Source organism: Budorcas taxicolor, chromosome 6 (genome assembly GCF_023091745.1).
Source record: "Budorcas taxicolor isolate Tak-1 chromosome 6, Takin1.1, whole genome shotgun sequence".
NCBI classification, from domain to species: Eukaryota; Metazoa; Chordata; class Mammalia; order Artiodactyla; family Bovidae; genus Budorcas; species Budorcas taxicolor.
In genome coordinates, this window is record NC_068915.1 from 9,498,095 (window position 1) to 9,509,050 (window position 10,956).

The window sequence follows — 10,956 nt, forward strand, 5'->3', positions numbered from 1 at the left end:
GTGATTATATAAGGGGTGGGCTCTACCTCCTATAGAAATTAATTACAAGCATCAAATTAATACACGTGGATTGATTCTGTCACATGAGAAACAATGTGTACAATTTAAACATGCAGATGAGTATGTGTGAGTTTACATGCTACCATAAAAAGAAGACCTATTCTTGGCCTCCTTTTCACTGGAAAAAAAAAAAAAAAGTATGCATCTCTTTTCACTTCTATGGACTATCTGGGAAAATCTGTGAGTGGGTGTCTTTTATTTAAGTTTAGCTATTTACCCATTTTGACATTCTACCCAAGGTATCTTTCATCATTTTCTCCTTCTTCTTGAATTTAAATTTTAATAATTTATTTGCAAATATTTACAGAAAAATTACTTGAGGGAAAATACTATGCCATAAATTATGAATGAGCACTCTTGAGGGGGAATTATATTGATGATTAAGGTTTGATCTTGGCCTTCAAACTATCGTCCTCAGACAGCAAGGAAATGATAGCTTTGCATCATTCAGATAGGCCTCAGTTTTCAGAAATGGAGCATGAGTATGTGTAGCTCTCTATTTTTTTCTTCTATTCATAAAACAAATTTTAAAACTTACCTCTCAGCCAAAAGGTAATAATTTTTCTCTAATTGGGGAATAGGTTTAAGGTCATATACATGTAAAAGCTCTTAAAACCAACTATACTGATAGGAACTTTAAAAAATATACTGAAGTATGATTGATATGAAAAAAGCTATACAAATTCAGTGTATAGACATTGCTGAGTTTGTGTACATCTATGAAAGCTTTCCAGGTGGCTCGGTGGTAAAGAATGAAGGCTTTCCAGGTGGCTCGGTGGTAAAGAATCTGTATTCCAATGCAGGAGACATGGGTTTGATCACTGGGTTGGGAATATCCTCTGTAGAAGAGAATGGCTAGCCACTCCAGTATTCTTATTGGGGAAATCCCATGGACAGAGGAGCCTGGTGGGTTATGGTCTATGCAGTTGCAAAGAGTCAGACATGAGTTAGCCACTATGTATGCATACATATTAACTACTATGAAACCATCACCACTACAGGGGATAAAAAATAATTTTCCTCTACCCTCTGAATTCTTATCAGATATCTCTATAATAAAAGAGATTAACAAGAGAAAAGCAAACTGTAGTTTATTAATATGTATGCCTTATGCATTTTGGGAGATATCCAGGGAAAATGGGTAATTCAAAGTGGTGACTTAGAATTCAGGATTATATACTATTTTCATAGGGAAAAGGGACAAAAGATGAGGCATCTTAGAAGAGAGTAAAAGAATTTTTTTGGAGAGATGAATGGATATTCAGAATAATAGATGGGAAGTATGATGGTTTGTGACAAAGTTTGTCTGGCTGTGGTATCCACGTCTAGTCTCCTTTCCTGTGATGAGTCAATCTTCCCTGGTTGATGAAACTCCCAGAAAGGAAATTTATGATAGCTGAGTTATTTTAAAGGATCTGTCTTTAGGCAGATGCAGAGAGTTCAGAGAAAGCTTCTCCCTGAATTAGGTGTTTTTCAAATACATATAGATCAAAATAATCAATATACCAAAACAGCATATTTGGGCTTGGCATGTTCTAAATACCTACAGTCAAATTTTGTACAGCATATTCTGCTACCCTTCAATACAATCAAGATCATAAACATATTCAGAACCTCACAAAGTTTCTTTTATTAATATTTTTTATGTGTGGCAAGACACGATTGCCTCAACAAATTTTAAGTATACAAATCAGCATTGTTAGCTATAAGCACCATGCTGTATAGCAGATCTTGAGAATTTATTTATCTTACATAACTGAAACTCTGTACCCTCTGACCATTACCTCATTTCTCTCTTTGTGAGTCCCCTGGAAACAAATATTCTACTCTCTGCTTCTGCATATCACTACCTTAGATTCCACACAGAAATGAGATAATGCAGTATTTGTCTTTGTGTCTGGTTTATTTTTCACCTAGTATACTGTTGTTGTAAACTGCTTGATTTCCTTCTTTTTTAAAAAAGTTTGAGTGATATTCCCTTGTACATGTAGACTAAATTTTCTTTATTCACTCATCCATTGATAGACATTTAGTTTATTTCTATATTTTGACTATTGTGATAACTAAAGGTGCAGTGAACACAGGAGTGCAGGTATCTTTTGAGATCCTGATGACAGTTCCTTTGGTTATATACCCAGAAGGGAGATTACTGGATTGCATAGTACTGCTGTTTATTTTTTTGAGAACCTTCCATACTGTGTTCCAGAATTGCTGTGTCAATTTATATTCTTGCCAACGGTATACCAGAATTTCCTATGCTCCACTTTCTCACCAACATTTTTTATCTTTTTGACCTTTTAATAATAGCCATTCTAAGATGCCTGAGGTGATATCTCAGTTGTTTTGGTTTGCATTTCTCTGGTGATTGGTAATGGTGAGCACGTGTCCACCAAAGAGCACATGTCTTTTTTGAAGAAATGTCTATTCAGTTGCTCATTTCCCCCCCATGCTTTTGACAAAGGCTTTATTTGCTGATCCCTAAGAAGCAGAATTCAGAAAAACATCTCTCCCCCCGCTGCAAGAATAAAGCTATAATAAAACATTTTCCATCCTCCTCTCCCCTCTTCCAATGGTGGGCCCTTCCATGTGCACATTATCATAGAGCAGACTGACATCCAGAAATTGTCAGAAAGGCACCTGGCATGGTCATGTTACTCATGCGTTCTGCTACTCCTCCCTGGCAGGCAGGTGGAAACTTTTCTGTAGCTTCTTGCTTTCAGTTGAAATTTACTGAAAAATTTTCTTGATAGCAAAACATTTAAAGATTCTCTCCCTAGGCTCATCTTTCATTTATCTACTAGCAAAGTACTGAATTGAAAAAAAAAAAAAAGTTTCTCCCCAGTTGTGATCAAAACATGGAATACTGAAAAACTTCCAGATTACTCTTAAATTCTTGGGATACACATGTAGATATGTACAGAGGAAGTTGAAACCCAAGTTGTATTCCTTCCCAAAATGGATAACAGAGGATTTTATTAGAATAGCTAAAAACACACACACACACATCCCAAAAAACAAACCCCTGATAGTCATTCTATCGGGTTGGCCCATTAGTTTTTCATTTAGTTTTTTGTTTTGCTTTGTTTTTGTTTTAGTATAAATTTTTTTATTTTAATTGGAGGCTGATTACTTTACAATATTGTATTGGTTTTGCCATATATTGACATGAATCCAGCATAGGTGTATATGTGTTCTCCATCCTGAACCCCCTCCCACCTTCCTCCCCATCCCATCCCTCTGGGTCATCCCAGTGCACCAGCCCCGAACATCCTGTATCATGCATCAAACCTGGACTGGCAATTTGTTTCTTATATGATAATGTACATGTTTCAACGCCATTCTCGCAAATCATCCCACCCTTGCCCTCTCCCACAGAGAACAAAAGACTGTTCTATACATCTGTGTCTCTTTTGCAGTCTCGCATACAGGGTTATCATTACCATCTTTCTAAATTCCATTATATGTGTTAGTATACTGTATTGGTGTTTTTCTTTCTGGCTTACTTCACTCTGTATAATCGGCACCAGTTCCATCCACCTCATTAGAACTGATTCAAATGTATTCTTTTTAATAGCTGGGTAATACTCCATTGTGTATATGTACCACAGCTTTCTTATCCGTTTGTCTGCTGATGGACATCTAGGTTGTTTCCATGTCCTGGCTATTATAAACAGTGCTGCGATGAACATTGGGGTACACGTGTCTCTTTCAATTCTGGTTTCCTCAGTGTGTATGCCCAGCAGTGCAATTGCTGGGCCATATGGCAGTTCTATCTCCAGTTTTTTAAGGAATCTCCACACTGTTCTCCATAGTGACTGTACTAGTTTGCATTCCCACCAACAGTGTAAAAGGATTCCCTTTTCTCCACACCCTCTCCAGCATTTATTGCTTGTAGACTTTTGGATCACAGCCATTCTGACAGGCGTGAAATGGTACCTCATTGTGGTTTTGATTTGCATTTCTCTGATAATGAGTGATGTTGAGCATCTTTTCATGTGTTCATTAGCCATCTGTATGTCTTCTTTGGAGAAATGTCTACTTAGTTTCTAGACCCATTTTTTGATTGGGTCATTTATTTTGCTGAAATTGAGCTGCAGGAGTTGCTTGTATATTTTTGAGATTAATTCCTTGTCACTTGCTTCATTTGCTATTATTTCCTTCCATTCTTAAGGCTATCTTTTTACCTTGCTTATAGTTTCCTTTGTTGTGCAGAAGCTTTTAAGTTTAATTAGGTTCTACTTGTTTATTTTTGCTTTTATTTACAATATTCTGGGAGGTGGGTCAAGAGGGTCCTGCTGTGATTTATGTCAGAGAGTGTTTTGTCTATGTTCTCCTCTAGGAGTTTTATAGTTTCTGTTCTTTAATCCATTTTGAGTTTATTTTTGTTTATCGTGTTAGAAAGTGTTCTAGTTCCATACTTTTACAAGTGGTTGACCAGTTTTACCAGAACCACTTGTAAAAGAGATTGTCTTTTCTCCATTGTATATTCTTGCCTCTGTCAAAGATAAGGTATCCATCGGTGCATGGATATATCTCTGTGCTTTCTCTTTTCTTCCATTGATATATATTTCTGTCTTTGTGCCAGTACCATACTGTCTTGATGACTGTGGCTTCACAGTAGAGCCTTAAGTTAGGCAGGTTGATTCCTTCAGTTCCATTATTCTTTCTCAAGATTGCTTTGGCTATTCAAAGTTTTTTGTATTTCCATACAAATTGTGAAATTATTTGTTCTAGCTCTGTGAAAAATACCATTGGTAGCTTGATAGGGATTGCATTGAATCTATAGATTGCTGTGGGTAGTATACTCATTTTCACTATAATGATTCTTCTGACTCATGAATACAGTATATTTCTCCATCTATTAGTGTCCTCTTTGATTTCTTTCACCAGTGTTTTATAGTTTTCTATATATAGGTCTTTCGTTTCTTTAGGTAGATATATTCCTAAGTATTTTATTCTTTTCATTGCAATGGTGAATGGAATTGTTTCCTTAATTTCCCTTTATTTTCTCATTATTAATATATAGGAATTCAAAGGATTTCTGTGTGTTGATTTTATATCCTGCAACTTTACTATATTCATTGATTAGCTCTAGTAATTTTCTGGTGGAGTCGTTAGGGTTTTCTATGTAGCGGATCATGTCCTCTGCAAACAGTGATAGTTTTACTTCTTCTTTTCCAATTTGGATTCCTTTTATTTCTTTTTCTGCTCATATTGCTGTGGCCAAAACTTCCAAAACTATGTTGAACAGTGCTTGTTAGGGTGGACACACTTGTCTTGTTCCTGACTCTAGGGGAAATGCTTTCCACTTTTCACCATTGAAGATAATGTTTGCTGTGGGTTTGTCATGCATAGCTTTTATTATGTTGAGGTATAGTCCTTCTATTCCTGCTTTCTGGAGGGTTTTTATCATAAATGGATGTTGAATTTTGTCAAAGGCATTCTCTGTATCTATTGAGATAATTATATGGTGTTTATTTTTCAATTTGTTAATGTGGTGTATTACATTGATTGATTTGCAGATATTGAAGAATCCTTGCATCCCTGGAATAAAGCCCACCTGGTCATGGTGTATGATCTTTTTAATGTGTTGTTGGATTCTGATTGCTAGAATTTTGTTGAGGATTTTTGCATCTATGTTCATCAGTGATATTGCCCTGTAGTTTCTTTTTTTGTGGCATCTTTGTCAGGTTTTGGTATTAGGGTGATGGTGGCCTCATAGAATTAGTTTGGAAGTTTACCTTTCTCCACAATTTTCTGGAAGAGTTTGAGTAGTTAGCTCTTCTCGAAATTTTTGGTAGAATTCAGCTGTGAAGCCATCTGGACCTGGGCTTTTGTTTGCCGAAAGATTTCTGCTTACAGTTTCAATTTCCGTGCTTGTGATGGATCTGTTAAGATTTTCTATTTCTTCCTGGTTCAGTTTTGGAAATTTGTACTTTTCTAAGAATTTGTCCATTTCTTCCAGGTTATCCATTTTATTGGCATATAGTTGCTGACAGTAGTCGCATGATCCTTTGTGTTTCTGTATTGTCTGTTGTGATCTTTCCATTTTCATTTCTAATTTTATTGATTTGATTTTTTTCCCTTTGTTTCTTGATGAGTCTGGCTAATGGCTTGTCCATTTTATTTATCTTCTCAAAGAACCAGCTTTTGGCTTTGTTGATTTTTGCTATGGTCTCTTTTGTTTCTTTTGCATTTATTTCTGCCCTAATTTTTAATATTTCTTTCCTTCTACTAACCCTGGGGTTCTTCTTTTCTTCCTTTTTCTAGTTGTTTTACGTGTAGAGTTAGGTTATTTATTTGATTTTTTTCTTGTTTCTTGAGGTATCCCTGTATTGCTATGAACCTTCCCCTTAGCAGTGCTTTTCCAGTGTCTCACAGGTTTTGGGTTGTTGTGTTTTCATTTTCATTCGTTTCTATGCATATTTTGATTTCTTTTTTTATTTCTTCTGTGATTTGTTGGTTATTCAGCAGCGTGTTGTTCAGCCTCCATATGTTGGAATTTTTAATAAATTTTCTCCTATAATTGACATCTAATCTTACTGCATTGTGGTCACAAAAGATGCTTGAAATGATTTCAATTTTTTTGAATTTACCAAGGCTAGATTTATGGCCCAGGATGTGATCTATCCTGGAGAAGGTTCCGTGTGCACTTGATAAAAAGTTGAAATTCATTGTTTTGGGGTCAAATGTCCTATAGATATCACTTAAGTCTAACTGGTCTATTGTATCATTTAAAGTTTGTGTTTCCCTGTTAATTTTTTGTTTAGTTGATCTATCCGTTAGTGTGAGTTGGGTATTAAAGTCTCCCACTATTTTTTTAGCATTAGTCTTACATATTGAGGTGCTCCTATGATGGGTGCATATGCATTTATAATTATTATATCTTCTACTATATTGATCCTTTGATCATTATGTAGTGTCCTTCTTTGTCTCTTTTCACAGCCTTTGTTTTAAAGTTTATTTTATCTGATATGAGTATTGCTACTTCTGCTTTCTTTGGTCTCTATTTGTGTGGAATATCTTTTTCCAATCCTTCACTTTCTGTCTGTATGTGTCCCTTGTTTTGAGGTGGGTCTCTTGTAGACAACCTATGCATCCATTCAGCCAGTCTTTGTCTTTTGGTTGGGGCATTCAATCCATTTACATTTAAGGTAATTATTGATAAGTGTGATCCCATTGCCATTTATTTATTGTTTGGGGTTCAAGTTTATATACCCTTTCTGTGTTTCCTGTCTAGAGAAGATCCTTTAGCATTTGTTGGAGAACTGGTTTGGTGGTGCTGAATTCTCTCAGCTTTTGCTTGTCTATAAAACTTATGATCTCTCCTTCATGTTTGAATGAGATCCTTGCTGGGTATAGTAATCTGGGCTGTAGGTTATTTTCTCTCATCACTTTAAGTATGTCTTGGCCCGAAGAGTTTCAATTGAAAGATCAGCTGTTATCCTTATGGGAATCCCCTTGTGCATTATTTGTTGTTTTTCCCTTGCTGCTTTGAATATTTGTTCTTTGTGTTTGATCTTTGTTAATTTGATTAATATGTGTATTGGGGTGTTTTGCCTTGGGTTTATCCTGTTTGGGACTCTCTGGGTTTCTTAGACTTGGGTGATTATTTCCTTACCCATTTTAGGGATGTTTTAAACTATTATCATCAAGTATTTTCTCATGGTCTTTCTGTCTTCTTCTTCTGGGACTCCTATGATTTGAATGTTGGGGCATTTAACATTGTCCCAAAGGTCTCTGAGAGTGTCCTCACTTCTTTCAATTCGTTTTTCATTTTTCCTCTCTGATTCATTTATTTCTACCATTCTATCTTCTACGTCACTTATCATCTCTTCTGCCTCTGTTATTCTACTGTTGGTTCCCTCCCAGAGTGTTTTTGATCTCAGTTATTGTATTATTCGTTATATATTGATTCTTTTTATTTCTTGTAGGTCCTTGTTAAACCTTTCTTGCATCTTCTCAATCCTTGTCTCCAGGCTATTTATCTGTAACTCCATTTCATTTTCAAGACTGGATCATTTCACTATCATTATTTGGAATTATTTATCAAGTAGATTCCTTGTCTCTTCTTATTTTGTTTGGTTTGGTGGGCATTTATCCTGTTCCTTTACCTGCTGGGTATTTCTCTGCCTCTTCATCTTGTTTATATTGCTGTGTTTTGGGTGGCCTTTCTGTATTTTGGCAGTTTGTGGAGTTCTCTTTTTTGTGGAGTTTCCTTGCTGTGGGTGGGGTTGGACAGGTGGCTTGTCAAGGTTTCCTGATCAGGGAAGCTTGTGTCGGTGTTCTGGTGGAGCTGGATTTCTTCTCTCTGGAGTGCAATGAAGTGTCCAGTAATGAGTGATGAGATGTCAGTGGATTTGGAGTGACTTTGGGCACCCTGTATATTGAAGCTCAAGGCTATGTTGCTGTGTTGCTGGAGAATTTGTATGGTATGTCTTGCTCTGGAACTTGGTGGCCCTTGGGTGGTGCTTGGTTTCAGTGTAGGTATGGAGGCATTTGATGGGCACCTATTGATTAATGTTCCCTGAAGTCAAGAGTTCTCTGGTGTTCTCAGGATTTTGACTAAAGCCTCCTGCCCCTGGTTTTCAGTCTTATTCTTACAGTAGCCTCAAGACCTCTCCATCTATACAGCACTTATGATAAAACATGTAGGTTAAAGATGAAAAGTTTCTCCACAGTGAGGGACACCCAGAGAGGTGCACAGAGTTACAGGGAGAAGAGAAGAGAGAGGAGTGAGATAGAGGTGACAGGAGGAGAAGCTAAGTCGCTTCAGTCATGTCTGACTCTGTGCAACTCCATGGACTGCAGCCTACCAGGTTCTTCCGTCCATGGGATTTTCCAGGCAAGAGTACTGGAGTGGGTTGCCATTGCCTTCTTCTCAGGAGGAGAAGAGGGGGAATCAAGAGGGAAGAGAACAAGCTAGCCAATAAACACTTCCCTATGTGTTCTCCACAGACTGGATCCCTCCGAGATGTTCACAGAGTTACACAAAGAAGAGAAGAGGGAGGAAGGAGACAGAGGTGGCCAAGAGGATAAAAGGGGGAACCAAAAGGGGAGAGACAGATCTAGCCAGCAATCAGTTCCCTAAGTGTTCTCCACAGTCTGGAACACACAAAGAGATTCACAAAGTTCTGTAGAGAAGAGAAGGGCGAGGGAGCAGATAGAGGTGAACTGACGGGGAAAAAGGAGAGTCCAAAGGGGGAGAGAGAAGTCAAAGAAGTCAAGCCAGTAATCTCACTCCCAAGTAAAAATGGGTACTGAAGATTGGGTTCTTAAAGGTACAAAATTGATAACAAACACCAAAAAGCAAAGATTAAAAATCTAGAGTAGAGTTTGGATTTTCAAAAATACAATATTAAAGAAATATATATATAAATATATATATGTATATATAAGAAGTTTGCTTTTAAAAAGGGGTCTTTTTTTGCAAAGTAATAGTAGGTTATAAAAATGAAAATTAAAGAAGTAATAGAGGACTTAAAAATATATATATATCATTTTTTTAATTTAAAGAATGATAATAGTAAAAATATATCTAGGACTTTCTCTGGTGTTGTTGTGGACAGTGTAAGGTCAGTTCATTTTCAGATAGTTCCTTGATCCAGCTTATAATTCTCAAGATCTGTAGGCCCCTTCCTATGTAGTCGGTGCTAACTACAGGGTTTTAATCTGTTGCACCTGTCACTTCCAAGGTGGTTCCCTCTGTTTTGCTTCTTCTGTTTGCTGGTCTCTTCAGTGTCTAATTTCCGCCCTGACACAAGGGGGCGGTGGTTGACACTTTTTTTAGGCTCACTTGTTCAGTTGTACTGTGGGGAGGGAGGAACACTGCAAACAAATAACACTGGTGTCTGTGGGGAGTGTTTGCAGTGTCTCGGCCACACTGAGTTTGCCCCCACTCACGGCGTGTGTGCCTTCCCTGTCTACACTGCTTAGGCTCTAGGTTACTCTGCTGGGAACCGTCTGAGGGTGGCCCTGGGTTGTATGCACTTCCCAGGTCTAAGCCGCTCAGGGTCAGGTTCTCGGGTACTCCACAGAAACGCAGACTCAGTTGGGCCTGTGTTTGTGCCCTTTCCAGGTCTAAGCAGCTCAGGTGACCTGGTGTTTGGCGAGCACAGTTGCTGCAACTTATCGCCTCCCATGTCCCTGCCACTCAGTTTTCTGGGTGTACAACTGGCACACCTTCTCAGACAGATGTTGACCATCCAGAATCCCAGAAAGTCTTGGTTAGCAACAAAGCCTGCTTGCAGTTTGGTAGATGATGCCTCTGTGGGGCTGTGATTGCCCCCTTCCAGCTCTGGCTGCCCTCGCCTGCCTGTCTCCAGTGGGAAATGGGCTGGTCCACAGCTGGCTAGCTCTGCTCAGTCCTTTGTTCTATGAGCGGGCCTGGCAGTGTCTTAGGTTAGGGCTTTATGCAGGGTAGCTATCCCACAGTCTGGTTTGCTATCGCAAGTTAGTTCCTCAGATTTCCCTTGGGGCATTCAGGTCCGTTCCTTACTCTAAGCAATACAGGCCGTGCCTCCCTACTCAGCCCCCGCTTGCTAGTGGTGGATGTGGGCGTCTGTACTGCTTCTCTGATGGGAGTTACCGTTGGGCATGTAATCTATGGGGTTTAATTATTTATTTATTTTACCTCCCTGTTATGTTGCCCTCTGAGGTTCCAAGGCTCACCACAGACTCGCCAGTAAGAGTGTTTCCTAGTGTCTGGAAACTTCTCTTTTTTTTAAGACTCCCTTCCCAGATCTCCATCCCTACCTCTTTTGTCTCTCTTTTTATCTTTTATATTTTTTCCTGCCTCCTTTCAAAGACAATGGTCTGCTTTTCTGGGTGCCTGATGTCCTCTGCCGGCATTCAGAAGTTGTTTTGTGGAATTTACTCAGCGTTCAAATGTTCTTT